Genomic DNA, 12,775 nt, shown 5'->3' on the forward strand with positions numbered 1-12,775 from the left:
TTCTTGAGAACAAAGGAAAAGGAGCCCAAGAGAAGCAACAGGCAATTAGAAGGGAAAGACCTCTGAATCTTTAATAGACAAAACTCTTTTTAGTTGGAAGGTGCAGGCAGCTTTCTTTCTTATATAAATTTAATTTCTAAAGTGCCTCTAATGACACTGAAAAGGTGGACAATAGTGCTGAGCATATTTAAAGACTTTCAAACTTATCTACCTTTCTTTTTTCTCTTTTTCTTGTGACCCATACCTGAATTCAATCTCCATCTCCTGACCCAGAAGCCACAGGTCCAAACATACTTTTTGTCTTATCAGGTAGACTGGCTCATGGATATTCATGAACAAGATTATTTCAGTTTCACAAAATAAAATCTTATACTTCTTCATATTCAAGTTTTACTATAAATAATAACCTCATAATACAAACAATGAAGAGTCAATGGAAGACTTCAGTAAGGAAATAAGAATAGATTTGTATTTTAGAAACAGTATTCTTGAAATCTATCTGAAAGGATAGATAAATTTCCCTGCAAGTCAAAAATAAGGCATATCACATTCATTTATGAAAGGACTATATTAGAGAGGGGTACATCAGCATATCCAACCTGTAGCTGCTCTGGGAATTTTTGCTACTCAATGTACAAAGGCTCTGCTCGACCTTTTCAACTGTTATTTTAAACTTGCCAGAACTTGATATGGGAAATTCCTTCACTTAAGAAGAAGAATAAATAGGAAGACTGGCTGCAAACCTATGAAATTATTGATAATGAAACTAATTAGGAGAAATTTAAAAATGTATACAAATATGAATGTATACAACTAAGTGGGGAAACTGACATTAAAACTCAGCTCTACAGCCCCATCCATCAGCAGACAGGGTGCCTAAAGCCATACTGAGCTCACAGCTACCCCTAAACATATACCTTGACATGGTCCTGCTCATCAGTGGGACAAGACCCAGCACTACCCACCATTGGGCAGGCATCACTTCCTCTTACTGGGAAAACTGCATAAGGCTTAGGACCAAACTTACCCACCAGATGACAAAAACCAAAAGCAACAGGAGCTATGATCCTCCAGCCAACAGAAGAGAGACCACAAACACAGAAAGGCAGACAAAATGAAAGTGCAGAGAAAAATGTTCTGGATGAAGGAAAAAGTAAAAACCCACAAAAACAACTAAGTAAAGTGAAGATAGGGAACCCATCTGAAAATGACTTTAGAGTAATGATTGTAAAGATGATCCAAGATCTCATAAAAAGAATGGAGGCACAGACTAAGAAGTTACAAGAAATGTTTAATGAAGAGTTAGAAGGTTTAAAGAACAAAAGAGCAGACATAAACAACACAATAGATGGAATGAAAAATACACTAGAAGGAACTGATAGCAAAATAACTGAAGTAGAACAACAAATACGTGAACTGGAAGACAAAATCATGGAAATCACCAATGTGGAACAGAATAAAGAAAAAAGAATGAAAAGAAATGAGGACGGTCTCAGAGACCTCTGTTGCTGTTGTTCAGTTGCTAAGTCATGTCCAATTCATTGGGGCATAATTCAATGCATGGACATTCACATGATAGTGGTCCCAAAAGGATAATAAACAGAGGAAGAGCCTGAAAAAATATTTGAACAGATCGTAGCTAAAAATTCCCTAATATGAGAAAGGAAACACTCAAGTAGAGGAAGCACAAAAATCCTACACAAGATAAACCTAAGGAGGAACACACTGAGACACATATAAATCAACGTGACAAGAATTAAAGACAAATAAAAATATTAAAAGCAACAAGGGAAAGCAACAAACAACATGCAAAGGAATCCCTGTAATGTTATCAGCTGATTTTTCAGCAGAATTCTGTAGGCCAGAAGAGAGTGGCACAATATATTTACAGTAATGAAAGGGGAAACCCTGCAACAAGAATACTCTGCTCAGCAAGGTTCTCATTCAGATTCAAAGGTGAAATCAAAAGTTTTGCAGACAAGCAAAAACTAAGAAAATTCAGCACCATCAAACCAGCCTTATAACAAATCCTAAGGGAACTTCTCTATGCAGAAAAAGAAAAGGCCACAACTAGAATCAAGAAAATTATGAATAGGAAAGCTCACTGATAAAGGCAAACATAAAGTAAATGTAGGAAATCATCTACACCCAAATATGATACAAAAACCAGCAATCACAAGAAGACGACAGTACTAGTACATGATAATTGAAAAGGCACTGGAAATTAAGAGACCAGCAACTTAAAACAATCTTGTACACATATACACTGTTATATCAAAACCACATGAGAAACCACAAACCAAAAATCTACAGCAGATACACAAAAAAAGAAAAGTAATCCATACACAACACTAACAATAGACATTGATAACAAGAGAACACAAAAGTAAGGGAAAATAGAAGACCTTCCAAAAAGTCCAAAACAATTAGACAAATGGCAATAAAACATGCATATTGATAATACTCATATAAGACAAAATAGACTTTAAAATAATGTTACAGGAGTGAAAGAAGGGCACTACACAATGATCAAGGAATTAATCCAAGAAGATATAACAATTATAAATACACATGCAACACAGGTACACCTCAATATATAAGGCAAATGCTAATACCCATTAAAGGAGAAGTCTACACTAGTACAATAATACTAGGGCACTTAAATCAGTGGATAGATCATCCAGATGATCAGTAATGTAAAACAGGCCTTAAATGACACATTAGACCAAATGAATTTGATATTTCCATCTGAAAGGAGCAGAAATCACTTTTTCTCAAGTGCACATGGAACATTCTCCAGAATGGATCACATCTTGGGCCACAAATCAAGCCTTGGTAAACTTAACAAAATGGAAAGCATATCAAACATCTTTTCCAACTACAATGTTATGAAATTACAAATCAATTACAGGAAAAAATTGTAAAAAAATGCAAACACACAGAGGCTAAACTATGCTGCTAAACAATGAATCACTGAAGAAATCAAATAGGAAATAAATAAATATCTAGGCCAAATGACAACAAAAAACATTGATCCAAAACCTATGGGATGTAGCAAAAGCAATTTTAAGAGAGAAGATTGTACCAATACAAACTTACCTCAGGATACAAACAAAATCTCAATAAATAGTCTAACCTTACATCTAAAGCAACTAGAGAAAGAAGAACAAACAAAACCTGAAGTTAGTAGAAGGAATAAAATCAGAAAAACCAGGGCAGAAATAAATGAGAGATGAGGAAAACAACAGAAAAAAAATCAATGAAAGTAAAAGCTGATTCTTTGAAAAGATAAACAAAATTGATAAACTCTTAGCCAGATTCAACATGAAGAAAAAGAGAGAGGATTAAAAAAAATTAGAAATAGAAAAGGAAAAGTTTAAACTGGCACCACAGAAATATAAAGAATCATAAGACTACTACAATTATATGTCAATGAAATGGACAACCTAGAAAAAAAATGGATAAATTCTTAGAAATATACAACCTTCCCAGACTTAACCATGAATAAATAGAAAATATGAACAGACCAATCACAAGTACTGGAATTTAAAGAGTGTTTAAAAACTTCCAAAAAATTAAAGTCCAGGACCAGATGGCTTTATGGGCAAATTCTATCAAACACATAGAGAAGAGTTAATAATATTCTTCTGAAACTCCTTCAAAAAATTACAGAGTAATGAACACTCCCAAGCTCATTCTATGAGGCCATCATAACCCTGATAAGAAAATCAAACAAAGCTACCACAAAAAATGAAAATTATAGGCCAATATCACTAATGATATGGGCTTCCCTGGTGGCTCAGATGGTAAAGAATCCATCTGCAATGTAGGAGATCTGGGTTCAATCCCTGGGTTGGGAAAATCCCCCTGGAGGAGGGCATGGCAACCTACTCCAGTATTCTTGCCTGGAGAATTCCATGGACAGAGGAGCCTGGCGGGCTACAGTCCATGGGGTCGCAAAGAGTTGGACATGACTGAGCAACTAAGCACAGCACATCACTGATGAACACAGGCAAAATAATTCTCAACAAAAAAATTAACAAACTGCAGCCACAATGCATTAAAAGGATCAAGTAGAATTTATCCCAGGGGTGCAAGAATTTTCTAATACCTGCAGATCAACCAGTGTGATATAACACACTAACAAATTGAAGAATAAAAACCATATGATCACCTCAATAAATACAGAAAAAGCTTTTGATAAAATTTGACATTCACGTATGAAAAAAACCCTCCAGAAAGTGGAAACAGAGGGAATTTACCTCAACACAATAAAGGCCATATATGACAAACCCACAGTTATTATCATTCTCAAAGGTGAAAAGAAAGCCGAAAGCATTCTAAGACCAGGAAAAAGGCAAGTATATTCACTGTCATCAATTTTACTCAACACAGTTTTGGAAGTCCTCACCATGGCAATCACAGAAGAAAAGAAATAAAAAGAATCCAAACTGGAAAAGAAGTAAAAACGTTCCTGTTTGTAGATGACATGATAGTACACATAGGAAACCCTAAAGATGCTACAGAAAACTACCAGAGCTCATCAATGAGTTCAGTCAAGTTGCACTATGCAAAATTAATGTACAAGAATCTTTCATAGTCCTATACACTAACAACAAAATATTAGAAAAAGAAATTAATGAAATAATCCCATCAAAATACTAGAAAGAGAAATTAAGGAAATAAGTCCATTTACTGTTGTAGTAAAAAGAATAAAATACCTAGGAATAGACCTGCTTAAGGAGACAAAAGACTGGTACTCTGAAAACAATACAATGCTCATGAAAGAAATCTAAGATGACTCAACAGATGGAATGATATACCATGTTCCTGGATTAAAAGAATCAATATTGTCAAAATGATTATACTACCTAAGTCAATCTATAGATTCAGTGCAATCTCCATCAAATTACCAATGACATTTTTCAGTGAACTAAGACAAAAAAACTATAATTTGTACGGAGACACAAGACTCTGACTTCCTGGCTTCAGAATATACTACAAAGCTACAGTAATAAAACAGCATGGTACTGGCACACAAACAGAAATATAGATCAGTGGGACAGGATAGGAAGCCCAGAAACAAATCCATGCACTTATGGTCAATTAATCTATGACAAAGGAGGCAAGAATATACAATATATAAAAAACAGTCTCTTCAATAAGGGGTGCTGGGAAAACTGGACAGCTACATGTAAAAGAATGAAACTAGAAAATTTTCTAACACCATTCACAAAAATAAACTCAAAAAGAATGAAAGACCAAAATGTAAGATCAGATGCTATAAAACTCTTACAGAAAAACATAGGCAGAACACTCTTATTTTTAAATTTATTTATTTTTTATTGAAGGATAATTGCTTTACAGAATTTTGCTGTTTTCTGACAAACCTCAACATGAATCAGCCATAGGTATACGTATATCCCCTCCCTTTTGAACCTCCCTCCCATCTCCCTCCCTATCCACCCTTCTAGGTTGATACAGGGTCCCTGTTTGAGTTTCCTGAGCCATACAGCAAATTCCCATTGGCTATTTATTTTACATATGGTATTCTTTGATATAAATCTTAGCAATATCTTTTTTGATCTACCTCCTAGATTAATGAAAATAAAAACAAAAATTAACAAAGGGGGTCAAATTAAACCTAAAAGCTTCTGCACAGCAAATGAAACCATACAGAAGTGCAAAGACAATCACAGAATGGGAGAAAATATTTGCAAATGAAACAAGTAACAAGGGATTAATGTCCAAAATATACAAACAGCTTATGTAGCTCAATATCTCCCCTTCCAAAAAAATTTTTTTAATGGGCAGAAGGTCTAAACAGACATTTCTCCAAAGAAGACATATAAATGGCCAAAATAGGACATAAAAAAAAAAAAAGCTCAACATCACTAATTATCAGAGAAATGCAAATCAAAACTAGAATGAGGTATCACTTCACACCAATCAGAATGACCATCATCAAAAAGTCTACAAAACAACAAATGCACGGTTGGTGGGAACGTGAATCAGTACAATCACTGTGGAGAACAAACGGAGGCTGCTTAAAAACCTAAAAATAGAACTCCAAATTCTCCAGCAATCTTACTCCTGGGCATACATCTGGAGAAAACCATAATTTGAAAAGATAAATGTACCCTGAGATGTTCAAGATGTTCATTGCAGCACTATTTACAATAGCCAAGACATGGAAACAACCTAAATATCCATCAACAGAGTAATGAATAAAGTCCAGTACATATGAGAAAGTTACAGTTAGGCAGTTTGGTAGGGAGTCCAGGGACCCACAAGAAGGAAGAGGAGGCAAACACTTTTCTTCATTTCTTTTGTCTTAGTCACCTAGGCCCTGTAATTGCTCAGTTCAGTTCAGTCACTCAGTCGTGTCCAAATCCTTGCGAACCCATGAACCTCAGCACGCCAGGCCTCCCTGTCCATCATTAACTCCATCATCATCCAAACTCATGTCCATTGAGTCTGTGATGCCATCCAACCATTTCATCCTCTGTCATTCCCCTCTCTTCCTGCCTTCAATCTTTCCCAACATCAGGGTCTTTTCATATGAGTCAGCTCTTCTCATCAGGTGGCCAAAATATTGGAGTTTCAGCTTCAACATCAGTCCTTCCAATGACACCCAGGAGAGATCTCCTTTAGGATGGATTGGTTGGATCTCCTTGCTGTCCAAGGGATTCTCAAGAGTCTTCTCCAACACCACAGTTCAGAAGCATCAATTCTTTTGTGCTCAGCTTTCTTTACAGTCCAACTCTCACATCTACACATGAATACTGGAAAAACCATAGCCTTGACTAGATGGACCTTTGTGGACAAAGTAATGCCTCTGCTTTTTAATATGTTGTCTAGGTTAGTCATAACTTTCCTTCCAAGGAGTTCAGTTCAGTCGCTCAGGCATGCCCGACTCTTTGTGACCCCATGAACCACTGCACGCCAGACCTCCCTGTCCATCACCAACTGAGGAGTTCACCCAAACCCATGTCCATTGAGTTGGTGATGCCATCCAACCATCTCTCTCTGTCATCCCCTTCTCCCCCTGCCCTCAATCTGACGCAGCATCAGGATCTTTTCAAATGAGTCAGCCCTTCGCATCAGGTAGCCAAAGAATTGGGAGTTTCAGCTTCAACATCACTCCTACCAATGAACACCCAGGACTGATTTCCTTTAGGATGCACTGGTTGGATCTCCTTGCAGTCCAAGGGACTCTCAAGAGTCTTCTCCAACACCACAGTTCAAAAGCATCAATACTTCTGCGCTCAGCTTTCTTTATAGTCCAACTCTCACATCTATGCATGACCACTGGAAAAACATAGCCTTGACTAGATGGACCTTTGTTGGCAAAGTAATGTCTCTGCTTTTCAATATGCTGTCTAGGTTGGTCATAACTTTCCTTCCAAGGAGTAAGCATCTTTTAATTTCATGGCTGCATCACCATCTGCAGTGATTTGGAGCCCAGAAAAATAAAACAGCCACTGTTTTCACTGTTTTCCCATCTATTTGCCATGAAGTGATGGGACCAGATGCCACGATCTTAGTTTTCTGAATGTTGAGTTTTAAGCCAACTTTTTCACAATCCTCTTTCACTTTCATCAAGAGGCTCTTAGTTCTTCACTTTCTGCCATAAGCTTGGTGTCATCTGCATATCTGAGGTTATTGATATTTCTCCTGGCAATCTTGATTCCAGCTTGTGCTTCTTCCAGCCCAGCAATTCTCATGATGTACTCTGCATAGAAGTTAAATAAGCAGGGTGACAATATAAAGCCTTGATGTGCTCCTTTTCCTATTTGGAACCATTCTGTTGTTCCATGTCCAGTTCTAACTGTTGCTTCCTGACCTGCATACAAGTTTCTCAAGAGGCACATCAGGTGGTCTGGTACTCCCATCTCTTGAAGAATTTTCCACAGTTTATTGTGATCCACACAGTCAAAGGCTTTGGCATAGTCAATAAAGCAGAAATAGATGTTTTTCTGGAATTCTCTTGCTTTTTTGATGATTCAGTGTTGGCAATTTAATCTCTGGTTCCTCTGCCTTTTCTAAAACCAGCTTGAACATCTGGAAGTTCATGGTTCACGTATTGCTGAAGCCTGGCCTGGAGAATTTTAAGCATTACTTTGCTAGCATGTGAGATGAGTGCAATTGTGCGATAGTTTGAGCATTCTTTGGCATTGCCTTTATTTGGAATTGGAATGAAAACTGACCTTTTCCAGTCCTGTGGCCACTGCTGAGTTTTTCAAATTTGCTTGCATATTGAGTGCAGCACTTTCACAACACAGCATCATCTTTCAGGACTGGAAAAAGCTCAAATGGAATTCCATCACCTCCACTACCTTTGTTTGATAGGACCAAATGCCATGATCTGAGTTTTCTGAATGTTGAGCTTTAAGTCAACATTTTCACTCTCCTCTTTCATTTTCATCAAGAGGCTCTTTAGTTCTTCTTCACTTTCTGCCATAATCATGGTATCATCTGCGTATCTGAGGTTATTGATATTTCTCCCGGCAATCATGATTCCAGCTTGTGCTTCTTCCAGTCCAGCGTTTCTCATGATGTACTCTGCATAGAAGTTAAATAAGCAGGCTGACAATATACAGCTTTAACATACTCTTTTTCTATTTGGAACCAGTATGTTGTTCCATGTCCAGTTCTAACTGTTGCTTCCTAACCTGCATACAGGTTTCTTAAGAGGCAGGTCAGGTGGTCTGGTATTCCCATCTCTTTCAGAATTTTCCACAGTTTGTTGTGATCCACACAGTCAAAGGCTTTGGCATAGTCAATAAAACAGAAATGGATGTTTTTCTGGAACTCTCTTGCTCAAGGACATGCTTATTTAAAAGAAAAAAAAAAAAAAGCTCTGTGTAAATTTTGTAACAATATATTTCATTTGAAAACTGGCCTTTCTTTAAGTATAATATATCTTGCTTGTGGGAATGCTTTTTTTAGGCTCTATGTCTCTATGTTAATGATTATAATTGTATCAAATCTTGCCTGGGAATCTGTTTCTCAAGACTTGTACCCCTAATTACACAGCAACAGTACATCTTGTCCAGAGAAGTTGCCTGGAACCTGTTATCCCTGGCTAATATGTGTCAAAGTTATCTCAGGATGTATGCTGTGGGAAAGGGTCTAGTGGAACTTTAACAACCTTGAGGCATTCTTTTTATCTGTCCTCAGCAGCCAGTTGAAAAGCATATAATGCCCTGTTTAAACTAGTGAGGTAGGTACTCTCTTACCCACTGCCAGTGTCTTTTGCTGGAGGCTTCCTCTATACTTTTCACTCTACTACTGCTACTGCTAAGTCACTTCAGTCGTGTCTGACTTTGTGTGACCCCATAGATGGCAGCCCACCAGGGTCTGCCATCCCTGGGACTCTCCAGGCAAGAACCCTAGAGTGGGCTGCCATTTCCTTCTCCAATGCATGAAAGTGAAAAGTGAAAATGAAGTCGCTCAGTCGTGTTCGACTCTTATCGACCCCATGGACTGCAGCCTACCAGGCTCCTCCGCCCATGGGATTTTCCAGGCAAGAGTACTGGAGTGGGGTGCCACTGCCTTCTCCGACTTTTCACTCTAATAAAAGCTTATTACACAAAGCTCTGAGTTACTGAGACCACATATTTTGGATACTGGAGTGAAATTTTCTCCTTCAGAGACTACAGATACTGGCACCATTCACTGTAAGCTAAGCTATTACAAATATACTATGGAGTATTACTCAGTCATAAAAAAGAATGAACTAATGCCATTTGCAGCAACATGGATGGACCAACATATTATTAGCTAAATGAATGGCAGAAAGTGAAGAGGAACTGAAAAGCCTCTTGACGAAAGTGAAAGAAGAGAGTGAAAAAGTTGGCTTAAAGCTCAACATTCAGAAAACTAAGATCATGGCATCTGGTCCCACCACTTCATGGGAAATAGATGTGGAAACAGTGGAAACAGTGTCAGACTTTATTTTTCTGGGCTCCAAAATCACTGCAGATGGTGATTGCAGCCATGAAATTAAAAGACGCTTACTCCTTGGACGAAAAGTTATAACCAACCTAGCTAAGTCACTTCAGTCGTGTCTGACTCTGTGCAACCCCATAGACGGCAGCCCACCAGGCTCCCCCGTTCCTGGGATTCTCCAGGCAAGAACACTGGAGTGGGTTGTCATTTCCTTCTCCAATGCATGAAGCTGAAAAGTGAAAGTGAAGTTGCTCAGTCATGTCCGACTCCTAGTGACTCCATGCACCACAAGCCACCAGGCTTCTCCATCCATGGGACTTTCCAGGCAAGAGTACTGGAGTGGGGTGTCATTGCCTTCTCCAAACCAACCTAGATAGCATATTAAAAAGCAGAGACATTACTTTGCCAACAAAGATCCGTCTAGTCAAGGCTATGGTTTTTCCAGTCATCATGTATGGATGTGAGAGTTGGACTGTGAAGAAAGCTGAGTGCTGAAGAATTGATGCTTTTGAACTGTGGTGTTGGAGAAGACTCTTGAGAGTCCCTTGGACTGCAAGGAGATCCAACCAGTCCATTCTAAAGGAGATCAGTCCTGGGTGTTCATTGGAAGGACTGATGCTAAAGCTGAAACTCCAATACTCTGGCCACCTCATGCGAAGAGTTGACTCATTGGTAAAGACTCTGATGCTGGGAAGGATTGGGGGCAGGAGGAGAAGGGGACGACAGAGGATGAGATGGCTGGATGGTATTACCAACTCAATGGACGTGAGTTTGAGTGAACTCCAGGAGATGGTGATGGACAGGGAGGCCTGGCATGCTGCGATTCATGGTGTCGCAAAGAGTCGGACACAACTGAGTGGCTGAACTGAAAGACATATCACTCACATGTGAAATCTAATTTTTAAAGAATCATACAAATGAACTTCTTTACAAACCAGAAACAGACTCACAAATTTCAAAACAGACTTATATCTACCAGAGGGGCAACATGGATGGACAGGGATAAATTAGGATGTTGGGATTAACACATACAGACTACTATATATAAGATGGATAACCAACAGGGACTTACTGTATAGCACAGTGAAGTCTACTCAATAGTCTGTAAAAAGCCTATATAAGAAAAGAATTTGGAAAAGAATAAATACATGTATATGTATAACTGAATCACTTTGTTATGCCTCTGAAACTTAGCACAACATTGTAAATCAACTAAAATCCAATAATGTTTTTTAAATTTTAGTTCTGCTCATCCGAGAAAAATAAAGCTTATGTTCACCCCAAGAAATTCCCTAACTTATTCATCTTGTTCAAGAAAGGCATTTACAAGTAGAAAACTGACAATTCAGAAGTGTATTTTGATACAGAGGAAGAGTTAAAAAATATCACAGGGAAGCTAAGTGGCAAATGCAAAATGTGTGTCTATGAAAATAACTGACTCAGTTCAAACAAGTCAAGGGCACAGAGAAACAAGAAGAGAAGGAAACTGCTCTGCATTAAGAGTTGTAAGGGACAAGTGTCAAGTGGACCTCCTTTGGATTTTTACTCAAACTCTAAACAAGTTTGAGGTAATAGGGCAATTTGATTACAAAAAGGCATTATTTCAGATGATATGAAAGAATTACTCAATGTAAAATTGTTAAATGTGTGAATCTCAGTAAGATTATTTGAGAAAATAATTCTCTGTATGAGAGATGCCAGTTGAAGTTGTAGGGAAGAAATGACAAAGCCTGGAACACTTTATAATGTTTTAGAATTTTTCTAAAAAATGGAATAGGTAAACAAAAGTGCCGATCTTGATAATTACTGAATCTATATGATAGGTATATATGAGCTCATTATGTTATTTTCTATATTTTTGTGTCTGTTTGAACCTTTTGTAATAAAACATATTAGTGTAAAAAAAACTATTATAAAGATGTTACTTTTACCAAATTTAAGTGATTAATAAAAATTCCAGTAAGATTATGTCTTTGTGGACTAGATACAGTGTGTCTAAAATATATCTGTGATGATATTCCCAAGAATATCTAAGAACACAGTTTAAAAAAATGGATGGATTTCTTTCTTCCTTCCTTCTGTACATATTACTGTGTATTTATTAATTGATTTAAAAAATAAAACCCTGCAATATACTGCAGTTACAAGGTAAAAATTGGGTAAAGATAGAATTTTTCCATCCCAGAGCATGCAAACTAATTACTTGGGGAGGGTGGTGTTGGGGACGGATAGTATTGTGGAGAGATTAAGAGTACTGACTGTGGAAAGAGGAAGTTAGAAGCAAAGATACTGCCAAGAAAGGCACAGGGTGTCACACAAGATGTTCATGGTACTGGTCTCAGTAAATTAAAGGGGAAATTCATTCTCTAAAATGAAAGAAAACTTAAAAGTAGTGGAACATGGACTTTGGAGTCAAAGGTACCTGTGCTTGAATCCCATCTCTGTCCATTCATAACTGTTAGTAGTTAGTTTCAGCACATGAATTTAGTCCTTTCAGCCTCAGTTTCCTTTTCCCTTATAAGTTGCAGAACTATGTAAACCTCATGTGATTACTGTGAGGAATAAATATGATGGAAAATGTAAAACACATAGCCAGGTACTGGCAAAAAGAAAGGAATGGATGAATGTGTAAGTCCCTAGGTAAGCTGATGTGGGAAGAAGGATAAATACAGAAATGTAGATGATAAATTACCAGAATTATAAGGCAGGGGCTGGGGGTGGGGGTAGGGGGAAGTGGAGCTAGTTCATCCTGCGTTTTCCCTATTCTGTAAAGAAGAGGTGAAATTTACTATTCAAAGTAATGTGGAGGTGTGTTTTGCTG

At 37.7% G+C, this 12,775-nt stretch overlaps 1 protein-coding gene across 1 annotated transcript in view; it reads right to left on the reverse strand.

Moving 5' to 3' along the window:
- Positions 1-12,775, reverse strand: part of LOC109561285 (sperm-associated acrosin inhibitor-like) — a 154,701-nt gene that overhangs the window by 24,620 nt on the left and 117,306 nt on the right. The gene's annotated exons all lie outside the window — the stretch shown is intronic.

Source organism: Bos indicus, chromosome 7 (genome assembly GCF_029378745.1).
Source record: "Bos indicus isolate NIAB-ARS_2022 breed Sahiwal x Tharparkar chromosome 7, NIAB-ARS_B.indTharparkar_mat_pri_1.0, whole genome shotgun sequence".
NCBI lineage: Eukaryota > Metazoa > Chordata > Mammalia > Artiodactyla > Bovidae > Bos > Bos indicus.